Here is a 26,947-nt window from a genome sequence, read left to right as displayed (position 1 = left end):
AATTCTTATCGCCTTATCTTATCCTTATCACCCTAGTGGTGCCGACTGGAACCCCCATTCTCTCCCTGGCTTCCCCCATGATCATAAATTCCTATTATTGTCTGTATTCAAATGATCAACCAAGAACCTTGGGGCATCTTTACTACTTTTCCTTACAGCTCGGATAAAAGGCACCGATTTCCCAGCCGCGCTTTTCTTTTCGGAACCAGCAGAAGTGCCCTCCGCACCATCCTCGGCGCTAGGACACGCCGGCCACTTTATTACCCTAAAACAGGGAGCATACACCGATCTTCAAAGCCAAACTTACCTTGCCGATTTTCGCTTAACTGCTTCTCAAACTCATCGAAATCGGACATTTTTCAGTCCGTACTAAAGACGTATTGCAAAATAAGCAGAGGTCCAACAGTAGGCCTTTGAATGGGCTACAGGCTGCATTGGGTTCTGCTGCTTTTTCTTCCGAGTCGCCTGCCCCTCCTCCCCCGAAGTCATCGGCTCTTCCTCGGTTGTATCACACACAGGTTCGGAAACATTCGATGCGCATTACCGTCCCCTCCTGCACTGGAGGGTTAAGGACAACGTGATTATATCGAACCAAAATTGAAATGTGCAAGTTGACTTTCCTAGTTATACGTCTTCATTTTTATTCTGGGTTTAACAACCATGAGTTTATGACGTATTTTACATGATTAGTTGGCGACTGGACCTTATTGTTTATATCTCTTATTAAGGATCCATCCATCCATACATCAATTATCAAAACCACACACTTACAATCCGAGTCTAGTTTCATATGCTGCGCTGCTGAGCGACCCGCAGAATATTATGCATGAGTACAAGTCACAAGCCCCGTTTCCACTAACACGGGGCCGGTTCTAGCTTGGTGCCTTTTGAGACCGAGGCAAAAAGATGCAGACTCTCCCCGTCGGGGAATCGAACCCCGGTCTCCCGCGTGACAGGCGGGGATACTCACCACTATACTAACGAGGAGATGTACGCGCACTACTTTTACATCTTCAAGATAAACAGCGGATGACTACTAACATTTGCGAGTAATCAATGACTGAGCTTCATGTCATGACCATGGTGCTCAAGAGAAGAAAAAATACATAATGTACGTCCACTGATACCAGAACAACCATATAGCTTTATACTAAGACGATGATTAAACGGAAAATTCCTTTACAAAACACTGCCACAAAATCATAGTTTCGCAATATTACATCGTGCAACGGGACACAGTGTAAGTACGTGAAGTCGGTAATTAAATCAAGAAAAAAAAGTGAGAGGAAAAGAATACTTTTCTATTATCATATTTTTCTAACTGGCCAAACTGAGTCATATTTTGATTATACACACTAACAGAAAAACAGTGCAAATCTCCGGTAGTCCGTTTCACTTGCGCTCCGCTATGGGGCAGTAACAAGCAGAGCTTAAGTGTGGAAGGAAAAAAAAAACACAGGACAGCATCAATCCCAACTTCACAAACGCCGGAGATCGAGATGCTGTAAGCATGACAATTAACATCTTTATCCAAGGGAACAGCTGCAAGACACAGATGCCGCGCCTAACAAAGGTAGGATCGATTCCGAAGTTCAGGCATTTACAGACGCGGACTCTTCTGGAGTTGATTTTTTTCGGGAGATACGCATCAACTTCAAAAGTATGAACCGCATTATATCTATATCTGTTATGACGTTGTAGCTATTGATACTGATGCATCACAAAAATAATTTAAATGTTTTTTCATTCTGACATATGTTCGTTCGGACGAGGATTTTATTATATGAGATAAGTTTTAAATGAAAACTTTTTTTAATCTATATGATTAATTCTCGAATCTAAGCCAGACTTCACATAAATCATTCATTCATAAATATAATGGAACATACAACATCCAGGTATCCATGAAATTTATGATCAGGCTATACGTTTGTGATAACAACAAAACAACACAACATGTATATTTACAATATATGGGCCTATTGTTTAATATTGCCTCCAAATTATAGCCAGACAATAACGCAATAGGCCGACATCAAACTATTTTCATGTAAAACAAAAGTGCTGGCAGTTTGCTTGTGCTTACAGACCCCGCCTTGAGCCCATCCAGAAAGATCCCAAAAATAACCGACAAGCAAAGGTTGTAACAATCTGAGCATGTTTAGTTTAATGTAATCAGGAGCCGAATTAATAACGCGAATAAATGATCAAACCGAAAGTCTGTAGTCGGGAATATCCGATAACGTCTTTGACGTGCAGTTAAGATAGTCAGAGGAAAAACCTTGTAGTTTACTTATATATATGCCTAAATATATGAGTGTGTCTCTCCGGTGATTTAATGATGAATATAACGATTACATATCAAATCACACATTAAGCAATTATTATATTACTAGGTTGAACGTTTTCACTATGTCTGTCGTCACCTTGATTTCACGATTTTGACTATTCTTCTTATCCCAGATTGAACAAGTCATTGTGGCGATGCAAGATCCCGACATGGGGATAAAGATGAAGAATCAAAGACTGTTAATCACAGTGATTCCACATGCGATGACAGGTGCACGATACATATTTTACTTTTTAAAAATAATTTTTCATGCCGCCCGGGTTGTCTTACACCCGGCCGTGCAGTGTCCCGGGGGCCGGGTCCTAATGGTCATTTAAGCCCTTCACAGGAAAGCCCATACATCGGCGGTCTTCGGGAATCCTGTGCATTAAGACTGTCATCGATCTCCTTGCGCTCATATTTATTTATGTAATTTATTTATCGAGTTCAGCGTTTTTGATTTATGACGGCTTAATGCATTTCTCGACTCTAACTAGATGCCTTCCTCGCTATGCCTTCCCAGGAAATGATATCGTGGAGTGGCTAATTCAGAAGTACTCCATCATGGAAGAAGGTAGGGCCGAGAAGTATGTAGGGAAGTGTTACCTGGTGCTCTTATGTGAGGTTAATCGATTGTTTTTTTCCCTTCGTGACGACGATGGCGCCCCTGCTGGCGAAAGACGTCATCAGGTTTTTTTTTTTTTGTAATAAAATAACAGAAATAAACGAGTCTTTTGAATAATAAATACAAATGAAGTAATAGAATTTGTCATCCATACAACAGATTAGCCTAGCTGCATTTATGTGTAAGCATATGCAATTCACGTGTCTGACAGAAGCATGTTCTGTTCCATTGATATTGCTGAGCCTGTGAATTAATAAATGTCAGAATTGAGCTTGTCCATAACATAGACACCCCATTCGCCTGAAGCTTTTGGGATTTTCTTCCCCTGGCGTCAATTTATCTGCTGAATTATTTATCTTTCTGCTGAGAGGCTATTAGTACAAATAATCTGTAGGCCAGTCCCGAGTCGCGCCGCTACGCATGCTGAGCTGTACGGTTTGATAGTCCCGATGCAAACTTCGCTGATAGCCAGAGGCAGTCAGTCATGCCTGGAGAAATATCGCTATCCGTCTCCCTCATTATGCACTTCTGCAAGACACTGTTGTCCTGAATTCCCGGGCGATGCAGATGAGGTTTTAAATAGCAAGGGAGCAGATTTCCCTGATTTACAGCCCAGATTGGAAAAGAAGTCGGAATGGAAAGGAGGGGACTTTTAGGCAGTAGATGGCAGATGCATTAACAGACTTGAATGGGCAAAAAACCTGTTGCCCCGGTAAGCAGTTACCCCTCCCTGTAAACACTAGGCTTCCCCCTAGCAGCGCTGTTGCTGCGCCGGTCTGAAACCCCCGGGAGCGCCTGACTGCCAATGGCCGCGGAGGCAGCCGGAAAGTGGAAAGTCCCAATTACTCGTAATTAATTATAGTTCCGATGAGGAATGCACCATCCCCGCGGCTTATTCTGTGCACCATGTCAACGTTTTTTCCAGTTACTTGCTATACCGTAAAATAAAATATAATATGCCTACTCAGTTTCTAGTTATCGTGTGTTCTACTGTATTCCACTGACAAAAATTTAGAGAATTACTATGCCTAAATCTGGGCTACGAGTAGTGGATTTGTTTGAGCTTTGAGTAGTTTACGTGGAAATGAGTGACCACTTTGTGTGTTTTCAGAGGCACTTCATGTGGGGAATCTGATCGTGAAGCACGGCTACATTTACCCCCTAAAGGACCCCAGGACGCTCGTCCTGGGGCCCGACGAGACGCCGTATCGCTTCCAGGTAACCTAAAACCACGGTTTCTTCAGATGGAGGGCAGCGCGAGAGGGTGGTGGCCATGTGGGGGGGCACGCATATCGAAACTATTCGTTGGAGAGACTGCGGAATTACCGTGTAGGACAGTATTTCTCAATCTGGTCCGGGCTCCAGAGCTGAGAGGGTGCAAAAACGTAGACTGTCTGGTAGGGAGCTGGGAGGGAGCAAAAACGTGGATCATCTGTGTGTCGCCGAGGACCGGATTGGGAAACACTGATGTATGAGAACCAATGCCAGTTAAAGTAGCAAAATGCCTTCCACCCGCCTTGTCCCTGACATGTTAAATCACAAAGCACCTTTGTCACGCTGCTTCTGAATAGTTTCAAATGACAGCATCTCCTTTTTGCTAGACTCCGTACTTCTGGAGCTCTCAGCAGTGGCCAGCCTCCGAGCTAGATTACGGTGATTACCAATTATTAATCATGTGCTCGCCTATTACATCATTACTTCCCTTTACTAGAATAATAGAAAAACACAGTTTCTTGCCATGTCTTTCTTTTGCTCTTCTAAAGCGATTTATTTGACTAAGAAGAATATCAGAAAGCAAGGGCAGCTGATAGACTATGAAAAGGTAAGAGAAAATTTTTATTTATGTACATTTCAATGCTATTCTTATTCGCTGGTCTGAAGCATTGCTTGATGAGATCATGTGATAGCTGAATGCTCATGGGAGTTTTACTTACACAAAATATTATGAGGGTAGAAGGAAAAATGATTGGTTCAGAGAGATAACCAATTAGATTGTACATGAGGTGGATCCGAGCAACTAGAGGAGGCAGGAGCAACCAATCAGATGTCTTGGTCCTGCCTCCTCTGCAATCTGATTGGTTATCTATCCGAACCAATCATTTTCCTTCTGCCCTCAGAACATTTTTGTGTAAGAAAACCTCCCACCAATTATGCACATAGTAGGATCGCACATAGACATCCACCAACTTGCCGCCATGTTGCGTCAGGGTCAACGCATTTTAGGTTCTCATCAGTAAGAGGGTTTGTGAATCCGACACTGCCAGCTGATATCCTGGGAGGGGTTCGGCCTGTGAGTCATAACGTGAACCCATGCAGCAACGCAGCCAGCCGTGCGACCTGGCAATGTCGCATTTAAACATCGTCTCCGCAGGACAGCTACAACATGTTGCACAAACGGATCAACCACACCTGGGACTTCGTGGTGATGCAGGCGAAGGAGCAGCTCAGGTAAACCCCACCCCAGCCCGGGAATACTGTCGCATCGAGCTATGAAATCAATTTCATAAATGCACACAAGGGGACAGATGAGAATGGATGAATAAATCTCGTATTAAGAGGATGATGATGTTACCTAAATTAAAAAGTAACATGGTGTGTGGTCATAATTTCCCTCCTATCTGTTAAATCAGACCTCAGCCTAAACACTAGAGTCGGAAATCCATTTCTAAGTGAAAAAGGAAACAGAAAAATGAAAACCCTACCTTGCAGTTCAGTGATTACCGCTATATGCTAATTACCCAGTATGCTTTCTGACTCTCCATCGACTGCTCTGCTCCTACCAGGGCAGCCAAACAGAGGCGCAAGGCGGACCGCATCGTGCTGGAATGTCAGGAACAGGCCTACTGGCTCGTCAACAGACCGCCAGTAAGCACCTCCCCCGAAACCCCTGACTCCCTACATCTGCCCCGGCGAAAACCCAGTATGCTGTGATTAGAGTAAAGCACACACTGGGTAAACCTGAACTCAATGCACCTTGGCAGCTCGAATATCGCCTCAGGCTGGGGGCGATTCTAGGATTTTTTTGAGGTTGTGGGGCAGAGTGGTGGCTCTGGGCCTAGGGATCTGTGCAAGCAAGTGGAAGGTTGTTGGTTCAAATCCTGTGAATGCCCAGAGTGATTCTACTCCGTTGGGCCTTTCAGCAAGGGCCTTAACCTGCAATTGCTTTGTCCTGGGTATGACATTAATCTACATGCAGGCCTGTTAGGAGATCCTTCAACTTACAGGGGAAACTTGGCAGGATTGGCAGGAAGGCATAGGCAGGGTCCCATTCCCCCACAGAGAGCTGGGGGGTTGTGCAGTTCTCTCCCACGACAACGGGTTTGTTCAATGAAGGAAGGCAAAGGAAACATCTGTAAGGACATATGGAACATTTCCGGTATAATTTTCGATCTCCGTCATCTCCAGAGCATTGAGCTCAGCAAAATTCACGGGGGGGGGGGGGGGGGGGGGAGTTTTATCTTCGTTAAGTAAGACACACAGAGTGTCTCCATGCATACTTTGTGGGGGAGGAATATATCACTTCAGGCCTGATAACCCACTACTGCTTCAGTGTGATCATGAAATATTTACTTAGCTGGGAAGAAGCCTATGTTCTGTGGGACGAGAGCTTTCAGAAGACAGACAGGACAGCAGGCTGCGGGAATGAGCAACTGCACCCTCGCTGAGTGTAATTTGGAGTTCATGAATAACACAGGAGAGTGGAGAATGAAAGTGTGGGACAGGAGCAGAGTGTGGTGTGTATCTGGCTTAATCCCGGCCGTCACTAGGGCCCCTTTCTGCTGGGTGCGCAGCATCTCTCAGGGCTAATAAGCATCAGCGTTTATGTGGGCCATTATCCCCATCCGGGGCGGCATCAGGAGGTGGGAATGGCAGCCACGCAGCTGCGGATCACATCCTAAATTCAGCTTATTTTGCAGATGTACCTTTTATTGAGACTAGAGCAGTTGGGGGTTTAGGGACTTCTCTCAGGGGTCCAGTGGTGATGTCACTCTGCTGACTGTGGGATTTAAACCGGCAACCTTCCAGTCATAGGCGGCGACTGCCAACCCGCTCAGCCACACACCACCTTCATTGATGAAACCCACCGTTTTGACGCCAATTAGACGGAAACACAGTTGAGCCAAAAACCACGCAGCGTAGGGCCCCCCAGTCAGGTGCTGCTCGTGTTTAAAAGGCAGGGACGCTCTGCACTCTGGTACGGCCAGGTGGACGGGGGAAGCTGGGGGGGGGGGGGGGATTAAAACCAGCAAATGACAAAATGGCCGCTTCCTGCCTCCTTTCTCTTTGCCCGAGAAACACGAGACGCATCGCTAAGACTGGTGATGCTTGGATCTGGGAGAGAGGAGTGCGAAGGGACTGGGAGACGGCCTGAAGCTAAAATGCAGACATGCTGTGTTTGCGTCTCCCCCCCCACCACCCCCCCACTTGTTGGGCCTTTTAAACGAGCTGGAAGAGGATCCCACCTCCGGAATACCGGATCCATTATCTGACCTCTATTCCTGCGGCTCAGGCTTAATGCTGCATGTTAGCGGAGAGATAATGGATGTAATTGCAAATAGCAGCGTAATAATTTGCCAAATAGTCTCTCTGCTGTTAAGTCCTGAGCTGATCTGAAGCACTTTAATTGGGATTTAAGGAAACCATGTTAAATCAGATTGCATTCAGTATCGACATTTGGTTAGTTTATTCTGTAAAGCAGGGTACCCCAGTCCTGATCATGGATACTGTGTCACCGACTGGCCCTCCAGGACCGAATGGTCCTTTTGGAAAGCTGTCACACTGTCCCCTACTGGGCAGTGTCGCCATGGGCTGTACCCAGTGGCATCATGGGAAATGTGACCAGTAGTGCTAAGGGGTATTAATGCAGCGTTAGACCGGCGTCAGTCTGCTTGAGAGAAACGAGCTCACTCTTCATCTGAAGTTCAGCTAAGGATTTCTCACCCTCTGATTTTCTGCAGCCGGGAACATTCAGCGTTCAAGAACAAGGCCCTGAGCGAAGGAACCGGCACAACTCCCGAGTCCAGCTGGTCTGAGCTTTTTATTAAGCATATACATTTTTTCCGTAATGCCAGTACCTGCTGTTTATCGCCTCTGTCAGTCACAGGACCGGATCCGGGCAAACAAGAGAGCCGCTCGGGGCCTAGATAAGATCAAAGTCATGAAGAAAAAATATGTATATTAATATCTATATATATATGGCAGCTATAGGCAGAATAGGCTGTTGCCTTGGGCCCCCAAATTACCCAAGGAAGTGAAGTGATAATCAGTGTTTTTGGTGGGAGGGCATCCGAGGGAAGCTCGTGTGTGAGTGTGACAGCACTTCGTTGTGCTCATCTTTCTGTCTCACTTCTTCCTCACTTCCTGCTCTCGTTTTCCATGCTAACGTAAGTACGTCAGCAGTCCCACAATACATACTCGTAATAGTGCTATATTATTCATGGTTTCTAGACTGGATGTCTGCTTAGTAAAGCCAGGAGCTGAGTGTGAGCAGAATTCCTACTGTCTGATTCCTTGCATGTGATTCGCTCGTGGGAGTTTTACCCTCACAAAAATGTTCTGAGGGCAGAAGGAAAAATGATTGGTTCAGAGAGATAACCAATTAGATTGTAGAGGAGGTGGGTCTAAGGAACTAGAGGAGGCAGGAACAAGACATCTGATTGGTTGACCCCCCCCCCTCCTCTAGTTGCCTGTATCCACCACTTCTACAGTCTGATTGGTTATCTCTCTGAACCAATGAACCTTGTGCCCTCAGAACATTTTTGCGCAAGTAAAACTCCCATAAACATGTGGCTTATATCATGTTTAGAGACGGTTTTGTTTCTTCCTTCTTTACAGAACAGAACGCGGACTACTACAAAAGAGAGGTAAGCCTGAAAGAATTTAGAGTGAACCTATTTCAGCTGATGGGATGGTTGCCAAGAACAACCAAAGAGGGTGATTAAGTGGGCTCTTAAGAATGCTGTCATAAGAAAATTGCTTCGGAAGGATCTACATCTGTGTTGTCGTTTTCTTTTGTTGGCTCTCAGATATTGACAAATTCTGTTTAAAGGTACAACAGCATGGCTCTTATCAGGGCTTGGATGTGTACCATGCTGTGCCTTTTTTCTGACTCTTATATTCCCCGTGTGATTTTTCATGGCTCCCGACACCAGATTGAACACATCAGGAAATCCCTGGGCCGCTCGAGGGTCAAGTCCTCCATCTGCCTGGAAAGGTTGGATAACAGCCTCCCCCACCTACCCCCCCCCAACACCTGTGATTCAGCCTCAGTCCCAGCATAGCTGGGGGACCACTGGTTCGACACCAGTCCACATTAGTCCCTAACTGGGGGATATCTCTGGGTATTCTGTATACTGTGCCTCTGATTGGTGGGGGGGGGGATCTATTTCATGTTAATTCTGACAAAAATGCTGGGGACTGCTCTTTGTGAAAATCTAACCTCGTTATTTCGTTCTTTCGTCCATCTGCCCATCCATCTTTCACCATAAATCTCAGAGTCACACATATCCTGGATTAATGATGCCTAACTAATATTGAAACCGGTTGACTATTAAACTGAATTGAACTGTATTTAACTGCAAATAATTACTTAATATTGATCAGAAGGTCGCCGGTTCAAGCCTGGCTTCAGCACACTTGTGGGTCCTTGAACAAGGCCCTTAACCCCCAGGTTCCTGGGAGCCTCTACGGGCAGCTGCCCTTTGCTACCAAGCTTTCTCTCACCTATGGAGAGCAAGATGGAGGAGATGAAAAGAGAATTTCCTTATAGGGTTCAATGACGTATAATCATTTCGTCACCATTTCGAGCTCCAGTTTGCTGGAATATGCCAGCATTGAACCTGAATATTTGATGACTTGCAAGGATTATAGAAAGTAGGACTAAAACTGGGAATGGCTGGTCTTCTGTGTTCAGCTTCCTTAAGTTCAGCGAGCAGTACCTGAACCATGACCCCATGATGCAAGGCTGCCCCCCCAGCAACCCCTGGATAACAGATGACACGGCACTCTGGACGCTGAATGCCGACATGTGAGTGTGCGTTACCGCGCCCCATCCTGCCTCTTCAGGGCCACACCCCCAGAGGTGACTGTCGTCTCTTCACTTCCACGCCTCCTGGTGCAGGGTGGAGACACCCACCAAGCTGCGGGTGGAACGATGGGGGTTCGGCTTCACGGAGCTCCTTAGGGACCCTCTGGGACGGTGCAAGTTCAGGGAGTACCTGGAGAAGGAGTTCAGTGGTGAGCAGCATGTAGACCCCCCCGCCCAAGTAGATCAGCTTCATGGAGGCATCGTCAGCAAGTAAGAATCATATTCATTATTTGATCACTGCGGGCCTATTTGGGCAGTGTGTGACTCAGCAGATTGGGATTCATTGCAGGAGGTCATCAGCTCAAATCCCAGAGTCAGCTGAGTGACCTCACTATTGGGCCGTCGATCAGTTACTCCAGGGACTGACTGACCCTGCCCTCTCAAAAAAAAAAAAAAAATAGGATCTAGCATCTGCTAAATTAATAATCATGATCCCTCTATGAAAGGCAATTCTCCTCCATATTGGCATCGTGATGAGCGCCTCCTGCAGGTAGCTGATGCATGCGCTGTTTCATTCACAGTGGAGAACCTCTGTTTCTGGGAGGCCTGTGAGGACATCCGGCACGGCGAGAGCGCTACGATCCCGCAGAAGGTGGAAGAGGTCTACAAGTGAGTGCGACCTTGTGGCCCAGTGGGACAGTTTGCATCCCAGTTGAATTTAGAGCAGGCCCTGATGTGGCACTTGCTTACTCCCAGTGGGACTGCAAAGCTCAGGCTCATCACTTCCTTCCCCCCAGGCAGTTCCTGGCCCCGGGAGCCAGCAAGTGGGTAAACGTGGACAGCAAGACCATGGAGAAGACCCTGCAGGGCATGAAAAGCCCACATCGTTTTGTCCTGGATGACGCCCAGATGCACATCTATTTCCTGATGAAGAAGGTAGGAGCATTAACTGTGCACAGCCATGAAAGTGGATGACAGCTTCATTAAAACGGGCTCTCGGCCTCTCCTCTCACCCTCAGGACTCCTACGCCCGCTATTTAAAGTCCGATCTCTACAAAAACATGCTGGCTAGAGCCATAGAACCACAAGAGACCAAAAAAAGGTAAAACTATTATCTTCTATAAAAGGGGTCTTTCTGTAATATATTCCATGTATTTTATATAAGGGGATAAGACTCATATTGGTGTGGGATACACACAGGTTCTGTTTCTGGGGTTGTTAACGATTAATTCCAGGGATTTTTGGGCTTAGTGTGAACTGCTGGCTTCAGCTTAGCTTCGTCACTAAGACTACACAGAGTTCTGTAATGTTAATTGCTTTTGCGTCCCCTGTGATGCTCTCTAGTTTCTGTTTGTAATTCCACGGTAGTCAAGGATTTTCCAACATGGCTGACTTAGAAAAGGCAGTGCCACAAGTGTTAGCGGAACGCTAACATGTTCTCCTTCCCATCATGCCCCAGTGTCTTTCCCTTTGTGAGACGCCAGCGGCACTCCAGCCGTAACCCTGCCCTTTTCGCCCAGGCCTTAGAGGACAACGGCAAGACCAAGTCCCTGGGGTCACCAGCAAGTCCCACAGCAGCCTGCTCTTCCTAACACTGCCTCCTGGGGGGGGGATGCACTCTGAGCTCACTGCTGCCCCACAGAGGCTGTTTGGGGGCGGTGCTCTGCTGCTCTATTTGACGCAGTCTTCCAGGATTTTTAACTTCGGATGTATTTTTATTATAGTGTCATGTTAAATAAGAACAGACTAAATTATGGTTTAGATCAGAAGTGAGAAAAGTCCTGTGTCTCTATATATAGGAAAAGTTTATTTCATTAGTAACAGACAAACCATAGTTGAGCCAAATATTGCCTTATTACTAAGTAATAAACATCTGCATACAACTTTCACTGAAACAATGGTTGTAATAGATAAATAGCCATTTAAAACTTGGCATTTAGCTCAGTGCTTATAATGTGGATTGTGTCCCATATTCCAGATCAAAACTGTGCAGTTTCGAACCTGCATCATGTCTGCTTCAGATTCCAGCAGCTTCTCTCATCCTTTGTTCATTTACTTCTTCAGCATTTCTCAATAAATTAAGCAAGTTTTTAATTCACCTTTAGTGGAATTCTGTCACTTAAATACCAAAATAGAATAACACAGGTGTCGTACTTTTCAACCATTTTTCTTTTGGCTTATAAACGGCATGTGCTACTCTGAGATCACTGACCTGCTGGAGATGTGGTTCGGAACCGCAGGTGACCTCGAGTTCTTTTTTTTTTCCTCCGTGGAGGGAATCAAACAACAAAAGAGATTAGCCAGAGATCCACCCTGCACGGACTTGCTGGTATGATGGGAACGGGACCTAGATTTACTGGAAGCACAAAGAGAGCAAACTAAATTCTGCCCAACAGACAGGCGGAACAAATCGCTACAAAAGGTTTCAGTCACCTGTCTCCCCTGCCAGGACAGCACCTCCCTCCCACAGCGCACCAACAATACATTATACTATTATACCGTGTCTTGGAAAAGTATTGGAATCCTACTTAGTGTTTTAAAAAGCAGCACATTTCTAAATTATCTATATCCCAGTCCCTGAAAGCTATAACTAAAGATTACTGAGGGTAAGATGAATCTCTGCTGCATCTCATAAGTTCATTAAAAATCGAAACTTCCTTTCTTTCAGAACTGAATTTTCTGCCATGTTGGTCTTTAAAATTGTCCATTCGGCTCCAACAAGCTTTCGAACTCCAGTTTGAATGAAATATTGGGCTGCGAATGTGAAGTAGACAGGGTCATGGTGAGGAATGCGTCAGGAATATGGGGCGTGTCTGGAAGTCTGTGTCCATCACCAAAGCCTGTGATATTCATTATTGGCGGTTTGTTTATTGGCTGCTAAGGCTCACAATGGAAGCTCAATACTAAGTGTTTTGAATTACTGAAGTTTGCATGTTGACGGAGCCGGGATGGATGGATGGATGGATAGATAAATGTTTAATAATACATGCAGTACAAGTGTCAAACTAACTTTACCAGACAAGCCCATTAAAACGAGGCTCTCAGTTTCTCTTGAAATTCTTATGTAAAAAAAAAAAAAAATAATAATAATAAACTACTTTGCATGTTACTTTTTAATAGATTTCCTTTTTAAAAAATTAAATCTGACTACGCAAATCCTTCAACTCCTACACTACCCATCAAGGCAATCCTCAGGATTCCAGCAGCACAGAGTTAACTGATGTTCTGCGCGGTTCTTAAAAATGCATGAAACTCGCGAGATAAAAATAAAACAACCGCAACAGAGAATACTGAAATTCCGTCTTCATATTACTGAAACATACAGGATTAAGAGACAACATGAAGTTGGGAAAGGGATTGGTGGGGGGTGGGGGGTGGGATTAAAGGCACTGTCAGCATAACATCATAAAGACGGCACCGATGTCCATTTGCCATGGATTATGTTGTATTCTGCGACTAAAAAGGACCCATAATCTGATTAAGTTCACATCAGACTAATGAGTGAATCTTCTCTGACAGCATTACTGACGCATAGCCCGCCATCCAGAGCTGCATTAGTGCGTTATGGGTTTCTAAGGCCCACCTTAACACAGCAGGGAAACACGTGCTGCTTAGTACGCTATTTCTCGGATCTGTAACATCGTAAGGTCACAGTACAACGTCGTGTCTTTCTGCAACTTTATAGCAGGGCTGAACAGCCAGGTGGCATTTTGGGCATTTTCAAGGTGAGCCGATGGGTAGGCGAGCCGGCAAAAATCTTGGGGAACCCCCCCCCCCTTTCCCAGTCAGCAAAATTTATTGCACAGCAAAAGTTATGGAGACCCCAGCTCTGTAAAATTTACTGTGGGAGTCCAAGGAAACTTTAAAAACACAATATCTCAATCTCCGGAGTCCTTTAAACCTAAAAAATATACAAAGAAATCTATGCTGTGATTCTGCTAGAGAATTTGGGCCCCATGAATGCATATCATATTGGGCCACAAACCCACACCAATGCAGTTATGTTCCAAGTTTTTTACTGTCCTAATCTCCCCCCCTTAACTGCGCCCCAGACTTGATGTTCCACGTTACAATTTCAACCAAATGTTGTGTGTTAAAAAAAAAATTAAATTGTGCACCAAAATTTTTTAACATGAAAGCAAGCATTAATAAAACTTAATCAAATGTTGATTTTTTTTTTTTTATATATAGAATTTCTCATTGTTTTGCTGATATCTGGGAAAACTGGGTTCATGGATCGGGATGGAAAGGCATGTTCAACGCACATTTTTTTTTAAATATTGATTTCCAGCAACTAATAAGCAAATCGAGGGAAATCTGCAAGGTACAAATCTGCAAGGTACAACAGAACCGTTCATCTCATTTCTACCCCGTCAAATCGCGTCCCAGGCTTTCTGGACCTCCCACTGAAATGCATTCAGCGACATCCACCTAAACAATTGCATTACCCCGGCAACGGGACTGCAGTAATCTCATTTAGTCTGAGAATTTGTGTGTCAGAAGGTAGAAAATTAGGATACGGACACGTTGCTCAAAGAGTGCCACGGAGTCACCAGCAGTATCATCAAACACGCCATTTAATACAATAATTTTTTTATCATTGTTTGTATAAATACAAATGATTCTTATTAAACAGCATGACTGACTCGTGCAATACAAATAGGCATATGCATCAAAACCTTTATTAGATTTCAGAAATCACAGAAGAAAATCAAGCTTGGCAAAATAAAAATTATGCAAAATTATCCAGTATATTTCAGCCGTTTCTATAAATGTACGCTAAGGTGGTACTTGCCAACGCCGAAACAATTCTCTCATCCAGTCACAGTGCTCTTTAAAATGGAGATACTTTAATTTATTTAAGGTTGAGTTAAAACACGACATTTAATATTCAGAATAAAATCAAAATCTGATAAGGGATTCACATCGTTTACCGTTTAACTGGTATGTCCATTTTCGATAGGCTTGTTGGGTGGGTAAAAACCCTATTTAACTGATCAGGGTCACTTAGGCAAGTTCACCTTAATTAAAAACAAAATAACTAAACAGCACATAACTAGTCAAAGTGTAAACTCTGCTGTTGGCAAAAACTGTACGGCTGGACCCCCAAGGGCACCAGCGACTGTAGGGCCTTGCTTGGCCAGTAGGGGGCCCCCTTGCACGTGACATTGCAAGGATTTGTAAGTTGTAGGGCGCAGATGGGAAACGAGGTGGGGTAAGAAGCATTTAAAGTGCGGAGCCACATACAGCCATGGGGGTGGGTTTGGGTTTCTAGCACAGCCTGCAAAGACCAGAATAAGTTCCTTTCCTCAACACACTAGCGCCCCCTTGGCCAAACACGACCCATGGTCACCTTGCAAATCATTAAGCTGCCCTGAACCCCACTCTGCTTTCAGTAAGTGCCATTTAAAAACAATGATATACACACATTTTCAGGAGAGCACCTGTGAAGTCACCCCCCCACACACACACACACACACTACTGGCATTGTTTGGCACCCGACCCATGTAAACCTGACCCCGATTTGCATAATTTATTCAGGTATATATCAGAAACCAGGGTTTCTGCCACCTAGAGGCTGTACGGCGCAACAAGAGACAAATCGCCATCAAAAACACAGGACCTGGAGAATCACCCGGGGTGGGGGGGATACATACTGTCACGTACTGGCGTGGGTGGGGGAGGACGCAGGCAGTGTGGCAGTCAGCCAATGGGCGAATTCACGAGAAAAAACACTGTATGTTAAAAACCGCTAGCATCCAGCATGAGAGAAAAAGGTCAAAGCGAGTCAGGGTTTTTCCGGGGGGGGGGGGGGGGGGCAGGGTTGGTCTTACCTACACTGGCATGGGAGGGGTGGGAGGCATTGGTTAATGGTACAATGTGCAAGACAATTATCTGGGAGAGGAAAATTAACTTCCCCTAAAGTAAAACTAAAGTCACAAGAAAACTGTGGTACCCTCTGTCAATAGACCACACTCAAAAAACTCTGAGTAAAAGAGGAACGTTATTGGCCTGGCTAATCTCTCTCTCTCTCTCTCTCTCTCTCTCTCTCACACACACAGCTTGAAATGCTTTTTACACATTTACACTAATGTATATCACAATGCTACCAAAGCTTTGCAAATGACCACAGAGCGGGACTGACACCCAAGTGTGTGTAGAACCACACACACACACACACACACACACACACACACACACACTCACTCTCTCTCTGAAGTGCTTTAAAAACATAACGGATAAATTATTTTATGTGCAAACTGGGAGGGGGCAACAAAAAGTCGCAAAACACACATGGAATCGATCCCCTCCCCCATCACAACCAACCCTCGGTGAACGAAACCAGAAAGTCAGTCATTGGCATCCCGGGTTCCGGACTTTGCTGAAATGCACGACCGGTGCGGGTTCTGGCGGGGGCTGACTGGGGGCAGGGGGGGTTGGCCTGGTGAGCAGCGCGGCAGTCGCCTTCCACGCATCACGTCTGTGCCAGCTGCAGCTCCTCCAGGCCGTCTTTGCCCAGGTGGTAACGGGCCAGGTCCTTCCGCGTCACCAGTCCCACCACCTGGGCACCGGGAACATGATTGGTACGTAGAACAGGGCATAGATAGCTGGTTATGTTATGAGGGAGGGGTGGGAGTAGCACAGGAAACCAGGGTGATAACCTTGATCTAGATGGATGCCCAACGGCCACTGGCTGAAAACCGATGCAGTAATTTTCGAATTTTACAATGAGAATGGAGATATGTGCTGGAGATGACGAAGGCCTGAGGACCTCGCAAGGCAGACGCACCTGGTTGTCACTGTCCACCACAATGAGGTGCCGCAGACCAAGGGCCCTGAACAGCTTGAAGACACGAGGAAGCGACGTCTCCTGAAAAAGAGGCAGAAGAACACAGTCGCAGAACATGACTGTTTAGTCAAATGTGTCTCTGGTTCTCAAGGACCAAGACCAAGGCTGAGACTGAGACTAGTACCTGCGTGACAGTGTAGGGGGTGGGATTCATGAACTCCGTCAGGTCCATCATGCACTCCCTCTCGTCTTGGGACACATGGATGGACTGGATCGGAGGGAAGCGAGGGTAGGCATCCCGGAAGTCCTTCAGCTGCAGTTTGCGCAGATTGAGACGAGAACGAGCCCGTTCCACAAACACCTGGTTGAAAAGAGTACACCGGTCACAACGTGGATGAGCACACTTCTCATTGGCTTGCTGCACTGACATTCGCAACCGTGTACGCAGTAAACAGACCCCTCATTGGTCAATCGCACTGTCATTCACAGGCATGCATATACACCAAGCACCCTGATAGGTGTTAGTGTGGACAGACATGCTCCTTATTCAGCTGACCTCTGCAGGAACCTTAGGTCACACTCACCTTGTGTTTCAGGAGCACGATAAGCTGGGAACGCAGGATTAAGCCACAGATTTTCCCTGGCTAAGAGCACAAAATTCAGATTAGCAAAGCCCCAAAGTACATCATGTGACAAATCTCCAGGAAAACAAAATCACCCCTAGTGGGAGGGACATACCTCACAGCCATCACTCAACCCGGAGACTACAGGGAACCCGTTGTGATTGGTCGAGGTGTTGCTGAGCACATCCACAATAGTGCCCACTTTCTCCACCAGGTTGAAGCAGGTTACTGGAGAGCTCATAACCTCCCTGAATGGACAGACACACCAAACCTGAATATACAGTGAGAATGAAGCACCAATGTCTTGCTAAAGGCGTGTACTGGGCTCATTGAAGCATTAGCAGGGAAAATCCTGTAGGGGGCAATATACCTGGCAGTCAGGGAGTGGGAGGTGGCTGGGGCATCCCAGTGCAGGAAGGGCACACTCTGCAGCTTGATGTGGATGTCGTATAGCCCCTGTGGGAAAATTCGAGTCACTCAGAAGAGCTTAGGATCACATCTGCACAACATTCACAAGCTGCCACCCCTTGAAGTTTTACTTCCTCTAAGCAGATTTGCTGGCACATTGAGGAACAGAGAAGCGAAACGAGCTGTCACAGCATGATGTGCCACCTTAAGTTAGACAGCTGTGCAAAAACAACGGAAGGGTTCTCAAAATCAGTCACTGGAAGGACAGATGAAAAAAAGATGGCGTCAGACTGGTGGCTAGCTGCACCACCCACACCAAAAGCAAACATGAGACCGGAGCAGTTAACGAAACACGACTGGCCCGATTCCAAGTTCTGCACGGTCTGAAAGGCGATGAGCTCATCACTCACTGACAGGCTCACACATAATGCCAAATGGACCAACCCGCTCCAACCCGAAACGTCAACACTGACCTCCACGAAATAATCGCCCACGATCTTCGCCGTCATCAGAACCAGCATTATGGGTAGGCCGTAGGTGACATTTCCGGTGGCTTCCACCATGATGACAGTCAGGCTGAGGGTCATCCTCACGATCCCACCTGGCAAAGACCTTCGTAAACAGACGCAAACCCGAAGCCTCATGTGCCTCCATGCACCTCTAGACGAGCTCTGAAAAGCAGGCTGACCGCGGACGGACACTCACCAAGCTGGGCGGCGGCTCCAATCAGAGCGTACTTCCCAGGGTCGGCCAAGGTCTGTCAAACGAAACGCCACAAATCATAAAACATGCTCATTCAAAAACTTCGAGGGGGCTTTACTTCCAACAAACATTATGTTAAACTACATCTATGCCGACATGACGCTGGGCGGCCCAGGAAATCGATACAGCACTAACCAATAGGGCACCTTCAAAGAGTCACGTGACTGCTTAAAGAGTAAATCTGATTGGACAACAAAGAGGAAATCAATCTAAAGCGGGTGTTGAAGGAGGCCCTCTGACTTCTAAAGACCCCGTTCAATTTCCTTAATATATCAAAACCTGCAGCGTTTCCATTAAAGTTCTGCACAAACAAGCAAATTTGTTGACAAAGTGAAATTGCATAAAGGGTGTTTCCATTAAGTAACATCATGGAAACAACACCTGCAATTTATGATTCCGTGCCTCAACATGGATTGAGCTTTTCATGAGATACGAGCTCTAGAACCAAGTCATCGTGTCCTACACAGCAACAAGTTCGCAAAATCGGCTTCCATTTCAGTTTTGCGAATCGCCACAAAAACCACTTCAATCAAACTGAAAGCGTTTGAGGGCTTGTCCTCCTGAAATATAATCGTACCCATTAACGGATTTTCAGTTTTGCTTCTTCAAAATGTGCAAAAAAATCAAGGTCAGTGGAAAACGTCGCCACTGTGAGGTTTCTCTCTGCTGAGGGAAGAGTTCTGCTATCGTGACGGCCCCTCCTCCGCCAGCGGACCACGCCGCCTCACCGGCTATACGGCGCTTCCCCAGGAACGGCGACCCGTCCTGATGTACCTGTATGGAATTGTGCGGCGTAATGGAGGCCAGCAAAATGCCAAAGAGCCGCCCCCAGGCGGCGCCGATGAGCAGCGAGGGGATGAAGACCCCGGCGGACACAGTCAGGCCGTATGTCCAGCAGGCCAGGAAGAAGTAGGTGATGGTGAAGATTCCCAGGGTCACGGGATTGTAGGAACCTGCCGGGGGGGGGGGGGGGGTGGTGGTGGTGGAATTCATCACCTAAGTCAGTGTTTCCCACGTTTTTGCTAAAATGTTGATCATGTAGTTGATCCCCAAGAACGCTAATCTAGCGAAACCAGCTAGTTTTACTTGATTCACCCTTGTAATGAGGATACAGGTGTACAGAAATTATTTCATGATGAATGGCATTTTTCATATGATCATTTCCATTTTTCTACCTGGTGTAAAGTGCAATTTGGAGCCGATCAAGACCAAGCCATGTTACTTTGGTATGTCTTTCATCCACTAGAGGGCATGGATGAACACAGTTTAGTGCCGTTCGAACTTGCCTACGGTGGCATTCGTCAGGGCACTTGAGAAGCGCTCCTGTTCTCCCCAGGCAGGGTGACAGTCCCCCCATCCCAAATGAGGGAAGCCTTGAATAATTGAGGAGGATTGTGTGTATGGGTTTAGCTGTCTGTCTGGGAAAACAATCAGCCAGAAGCGGCCCGTAAACAAACCTACGACACGACAGAGGTGGCAGACGAGTCTGACTGTTCAAACAGCTGCCCCGGACCTAGCCAGCCTGTCACCAATATCAAACACAGGTGTTCATTCTAAAGATGGACAACGGACTGTAATTATAATCTCTTCCAGAAGAAGGGCACAACAGGGGCGACCAATCCGGCTTCAGGTCACGACCCATCCTGCCCTGAAACACGTGCTGGAAACTCCACGGACCTGCGGGGCTGTGGAACAGGCTGCGGACACTCCTCTCCGGGGTGTTGAAGACGATCGTGGCCATGGAATTGTACTCGCCATCAGCACAGAACAGCTGTGAGAGGGATAAGTGGAGGTTCAGGCCTGAGGACAGGATACACACCCTCTCAGCTGTTCAGCCAATGAAATCACAGAGAGCCCACCTCCAGCTGCCTTACCTGCAAGGGGTATTCCTCCAGCTGATCCTCCCCCAGGGGCTGGCAGTCGTTGGAGAAGTAGATCATAGTGAAGAACACAGTGGCCGTCACGGCAGCAACCAGTATGGCCTCGATCACCTGCAGGCAGGGCCGGTGGATATACCTGGGGATGGGGGGGGGGGGCATGGTGGCTCAGCTAATGATTTTGTTGTGGGACAACTTTCATTTGCATCAAACCAGTGTGGGGCAGTTTCAAGGTCAGCCCCACAGTCTCGGGATATATTTATTTAATTATTTAATTTCAAGTGTTAAGATGCCTAAGTTTCAGACAGGCGTGACACAGTAAAAACCAAACAGGCCTCACTTACGTGCACACACACAGGCAGAGGTACGCACACACACACACACACACACAGGCACACATGCGCACAGAAGTACGCACACACACACACACACAGGCACACACACGCACACAGGCACACGCACACAGGCACACCTGATCCTGAGGATGGTGAGCCAGTAGTTCAGGACGTTGAACAGTGCTCCCAGCAATCCACCTGCGGGGGGGAAAGAGACATGGGCCCGGCATGAGAAAACCAGAAACAGAACCAGTCCGTTAAGATGTAAAAGAGCAAGGTTTGGGTTTCCACAATAAGACGCTCCCTCTCTCTCTCTCTCTCTCACCGAAGGCTCCCATGACGATAAACAGAGGAATCTCATACAGGTAGTACTCCGTGCTCTGAGGGGGGGGGGGTAAAAAAAAAGAAAAAAAATCAATACCCAGAATCCTCCAGTCAAACATGCAAATGACAACATCACAGTAATTTCTTCTATTTTCTAAAAAGTTACTGATATCTAGTTGGATGGCTAGATGAACACCGCTTCAGTTCCCAAACTTCTCCTCAGGGGCACCTCAGCCGTTCCATGATTTTGTTAAATTTCACCAACAGCTGAATTAAAAAAAGTTAAATATACTGGCTTAAAAAGTCAGTGAGAGACTGACTAGCTGTATGAGGTGTGCTGGTGGCCAAGTCAAAAAAAACACATGGCTGCATTGGACGGTCGCTGCAAATACTAGGATGATTTTAGCAGAGGTTCTGAAATGGCGAAGTTGACACACTTTCACAGGCATAATATCATAGTTTTACACCAACACGAGGATAATCTAAATATCATTTTCTTTGCCTGCCTAAGACTTTTGCACAGTAGTGTATAATTTTTAAAAAAATGGTGAACGTGTTGTGATCCTACAGGAAGCATACAGTGGGCATCCGGGGCAAACGTTTCCCAAAAACTTCAGGCACCGAAGGCGGGAAAAATTCTGCTGCGTTTAAAAAAAATAAAATAAACAACCGTATCTGCATACCATGTAAACTGCTACAGGTGCCTCTCTTGTAACGAGAAACATCCACAACCATGGCTAACATGCCTACCTAAACCAGGAGGCCCAACTAAAACAGCGCGGTACTCATGTCCACCGAGGTGATGACTATATTTCCAGCCCAGGGGGCCTCCCAGGAAAGTCATGCGCTGCGGGGTGGGGGCTGTGTCCAAGTCCCCCAACAAACGTTTCATGGTTTCCTTTCCAACCCATGTGACCAGAAGGCAGGTAAAAATACATCACTGCTCATGTGACAGGGTACCGAGTCGAGCCCTTTCTGGAAATAACAGCTCATCCTTTTCTCTCTCACCCTTGTTTCCCCATAAAGTTCACAGATCAGCCCCTTCTTGAACGGCACGGACAGGAAAGACCAAAACATGTTCGGGAACAGTGTGAACTTGGTCTCATTCTGGATTTTGGTCAAAATTATACCGTCTTCTTTCGCCTTTCCCAAACGAGGTAATGATTATAAAATGCTCTCCACTCTAAGTTGTCCAGACATCCATAAACATCACATTTTCCCCACTGACTAACGGGAGGCAGGAAACCAATGTCAGAGGGTAACGGCCGACATCTCCCAAGAGCTACTTGACTTGCGGACAGCATACCATTGGCCAAGACAACCAGATCAATTACCGATGCCCAATATTTTGATTTTCAAGATTCCATCTACAGACTTTTAAAAAGGACAATCTACATCACAACACCGACAGAAATGGGAAACTTACATCGTTGTCAAAGCGTCCAAAGTTGATGAGACCTGGGTTACTAAAATCTCCCGGCTTGTTGTGGTAGATACTCATGAAGAAGTTCAAGGTGAAGGTCGAGATCATGGAAGCGAAGAACTGAAAGATACGGGTCACTGAATAGTTACATTTCACCAGAGCCCCGTGGCGGGGCAAGGAGATCAGGTATGCTAATCGGAAACGTCACTCACGATTCTCCAGGTCAACATCTGGTTCCAGAAGGAGGCTCCCTCCTCCAAGCTGAAAAGGACACCACCTGCAAAACCGGAAACCATCAGAAACTGCTGCATAACTGCATTACTCACAGATCAGCTCCACTAAACTGGAAATATTCAGCAAAGGTCATACAGGGGTCTTTATTGCAAGGATAAGACTCCACTGGTGTGACTCCATGCCTTTGTGGCATTTTTTTCCTGGATTATTCATCAACACAGAGCCACCTTGTACTTTCCATCCTGAAACCGAAAAATCAATGGCGGAGGCCGAAGAAGCCCAACGCTGACAGGACACTCTAATAACCTTTTTTTTACTCATCATAGCTTCCCTTCTTCCTTGAGGGTAACATTAGATTCTGGAGGCATGGAACTGATCTGAGATCAGAGCTTCGGGTGTGTATATGGGTGTGTCGAGACTAGATGGTCAGTATGGATAACTAAGGTGCACTAAAATTGGGTGAGCAGGCAAGGCATGTCACCCAGGTTGTGTGACAATTATTTTATATATATGTATATATATATTCCATCCACCATCCCTCCTTTACGGAGAACTGCGTTATTTTTATTGTCCATTACGAAGAAAAAAAAAACTATATATATATATATATATATATATATATATATATATATATATATATATATATATATATATATATATATATATATATATATATATATATATGGGTGTATCGAGACTAGATGGTCATTATGGATAACTAAGGTGCACTAAAATTGGGTGAGCAGGCAAGGCATGTCACCCAGGTTGTGTGACAATTATTTTATATATGTGTATATATATATTCCATCCACCATCCCTCTTTTATGGAGAACTGCGTTATTTTTATTGTCTATTGCAAAAAAAAAAAAAAAAAAAACAATACATATATACATATATATTTATGGGTGTATCGAGACTAGATGGTCATTATGAATAACTAAGGTGCACTAAAATTGGGTGAGCAGGCAAGGCATGTCACCCCGGTTGTGTGACAATTATTTTATATGTATGTATATATATATTCCATCCACCATCCCTCCTTTACGGAGAACTGCGTTATTTTTATTGTCCATTGCGAAAAAAAAAAACTATATATATACATATATATTTATGGGTGTATCGAGACTAGATGGTCATTATGGATAACTAAGGTGCATTCAAATTGGGTGAGCAGGCAAGGCATGTCACCCAGGTTGTGTGACAATTATTTTATATATATGTATATATATATTCCATCCACCATCCCTCTTTTATGGAGGACTGCTTTATTATTAATATCCATTGCGAAAAAAAAACACAAGAAAAAGAAAAAATATCTATATATATATATACATATATATATATATATATATACACATATATACATATATATATACACATATATACATATATATATACATATATACATACATATATACATATATACATACATATATACATATACATATATATATATATACATATATATATATACATATATACATATATACATATATACATATATACATATATACATATATACATATATACATATACATATATACATATACATATATACATATATATATATATACATATATATATATATATATATATATATATATATATATATATATATATATATATATATATGGGTGTGTCGAGACTAGATGGTCAGTATGGATAACTAAGGTGCACTAAAATTGGGTGAGCAGGCAAGGCATGTCACCCAGGTTGTGTGACAATTATTTTATATATATGTATATATATATTCCATCCACCATCCCTCTTTTATGGAGAACTGCGTTATTTTTATTGTCTATTGCAAAAAAAAAAAAAAACTATATATATATATATATATATATATATACATATATATTTATGGGTGTATCGAGACTAGATGGTCATTATGGATAACTAAGGTGCACTAAAATTGGGTGAGCAGGCAAGGCATGTCACCCCAGTTGTGTGACAATTATTTTATATAAATGTATATATATATTCCCTCCACCACCCCTCCTTTACGGAGGACTGCTTTATTATTAATATCCATTGCGAAAAAAAAAACACAAGAAAAAGAAAAAATATCTATATATATATACATATATATATATATATATATGGGTGTGTCGAGACTAGATGGTCAGTATGGATAACTAAGGTGCACTAAAATTGGGTGAGCAGGCAAGGCATGTCACCCAGGTTGTGTGACAATTATTTTATATATATATGTATATATATATTCCATCCACCATCCCTCCTTTACGGAGAACTGCGTTATTTTTATTGTCTATTGCAAAAAAAAAACAGAAAAACTATATATATATATATATATATACATATATATTCATGGGTGTATCGAGACTAGATGGTCATTATGAATAACTAAGGTGCACTAAAACTGGGTGAGCAGGCAAGGCATGTCACCCAGGTTGTGTGACAATTATTTTATATATATGTATATATATATATATATTCCCTCCACCACCCCTCCTCTACGGAGGACTGCTTTATTTTTATTTCCATTGCAAAAATAAAACATTTTAAAACACAAAAAAAAAAAAAACGAAAATAATAATAATAAAAATTATTTTGAATGTGTATTCAAATAAGTTTGAATGTGTGTGAACTATATATAAATATATATATACACATGCATATACTGAAATATATACACACACACACACATATATATATATAAAGACACACACAGACACACACTCACATAAACACATACACACACTGTGTACAGTCTTATGCAAAGGTTTGGCACCCCTTGACAAATAACATCTTTTCAATTACAAAAGCAACAATATCAGTTAATACAGTCTCTTTAGGAACTGGGGGAAAAATACACAATATTTTCAGCAAACATTGATGAATAGTTACTTTTTATGCCATAAATTGAACAAAATTACAAAATAAAAACATTATTATGGCACTCTGCAAAAGTTTGGGCACCCTACGTAATCAGTACTTAGTAACACCTCCTCTGCCAGATATCACAGCTTACAAGCGCTTCTTATAGCCAGCTGAAAGGCTTTCAGTTCTTGTACTTGGGATTTTCTCACATTCTTCCTTGCAAAAGGCTTCTAGTTCTGTAATATTCTAATATATCAAGGGCTGTATTGTCAAATAGGAGATCGGCAGCATTCTCCCACCTGAGAAAACTGTACTACAATGCCCTTGATAGTGTGTAGAAACACACTCGTCAGCTCTAGTCCTCCTGTAACAACGCAAAAGGACTGGCAACCCTCAGGTATTTATGCGTGCGATTGTATGATAAATTCACCCTGACAGTCTCACACTTCTCTTGGTACCAACAGGTCTCATGGAATATATAAAAGGCAACTGCAACAATTATACTCGGCACTAAACATCGAGGCACGGAAATGCAGCAGAGCTTGTGTATTTCTCAGGATGCATTCTAGTAAAATGCCCGGAAAATGAGCTAAAGACATATTTCAAGGGGCACTATATAAAACCGATGGAAATTTTACTGATTAAATAAAAGGAAAAGCATTGTTTGAAAAATCACAAATGTTTCTAAGATTCAATGCATCGCTTTTTGACCACATCATAGCGATGAACACATCATTGTTCCTGACAATGTCCTAATACAGAAATAAAACTTTATGTTGGTAAACTCAAAAAGCCTTCAGCTGTCACACTGGCTAACGATCTCAAACGATTATAAAGCAGCATTTTGAAAAGCGCTGTTTTAAAATAACAGCTACAACACTTACCTTGTCTTCTGGCCAAATGCTTTTCACGGCTTGGCACTCCAACGGTGCTGAAACGAAATTTGTATTTCCTCCTACCTCATTTGCCCTTCAGTTCTTGTTTTCTCCCTTTGGATGTTTTTTTCCTTCTTCTTTGGATATTGTTTTTTATTTTTGTTTGTTTTTTTTACTTTGCATGTTTTTCCTTCTTCGGATATTATTTTTTTGGCTTATTTTTTTAGACGATGTTTTTTTCGTCTTCTTTAAAAAATTTTTTTTTTTCATCCTTTTGATGTTGTTTTACGGAACAAGAGCCGTACAGTGCTACTCTATCAGGAGGTAGCGCCAACTGAACGCCTTGAAGCAGTACCCAGCTCTTTTATAGGGAGCGTCAACCCGAAGTCAAGTTCTAGAACGTTGCACTCACTTTTCATTGGTTTCCCAGCTATGCTGTCAGAATAATGTTTGCTGATTGGTCGAAAATTTTA

At 44.2% G+C, this 26,947-nt stretch overlaps 1 long non-coding RNA gene and 1 other non-coding gene across 2 annotated transcripts; both read right to left on the bottom strand.

Annotated features, from left to right (window-relative positions):
- Positions 1–915: 915 nt before the first annotated feature.
- On the bottom strand, positions 916–987 carry trnad-guc (transfer RNA aspartic acid (anticodon GUC)). Its single transcript has one exon. It is a non-coding gene; the product is annotated as a tRNA-Asp (tRNA).
- Positions 988–22,576: 21,589 nt separating this feature from the next.
- On the bottom strand, positions 22,577–26,666 carry LOC125729151 (uncharacterized). Its single transcript, XR_007389625.1, has 3 exons — positions 26,484–26,666; positions 22,737–22,801; positions 22,577–22,644 (listed from the first exon to the last, which is right to left on the bottom strand). It is a non-coding gene; the product is annotated as an uncharacterized LOC125729151 (long non-coding RNA).
- Positions 26,667–26,947: the final 281 nt, after the last annotated feature.

The sequence above is a fragment of the Brienomyrus brachyistius genome, unplaced genomic scaffold, assembly GCF_023856365.1.
Source record: "Brienomyrus brachyistius isolate T26 unplaced genomic scaffold, BBRACH_0.4 scaffold528, whole genome shotgun sequence".
Classification (NCBI taxonomy): domain Eukaryota; kingdom Metazoa; phylum Chordata; class Actinopteri; order Osteoglossiformes; family Mormyridae; genus Brienomyrus; species Brienomyrus brachyistius.
This window is presented reverse-complemented; position numbering and strand designations above follow the sequence as displayed.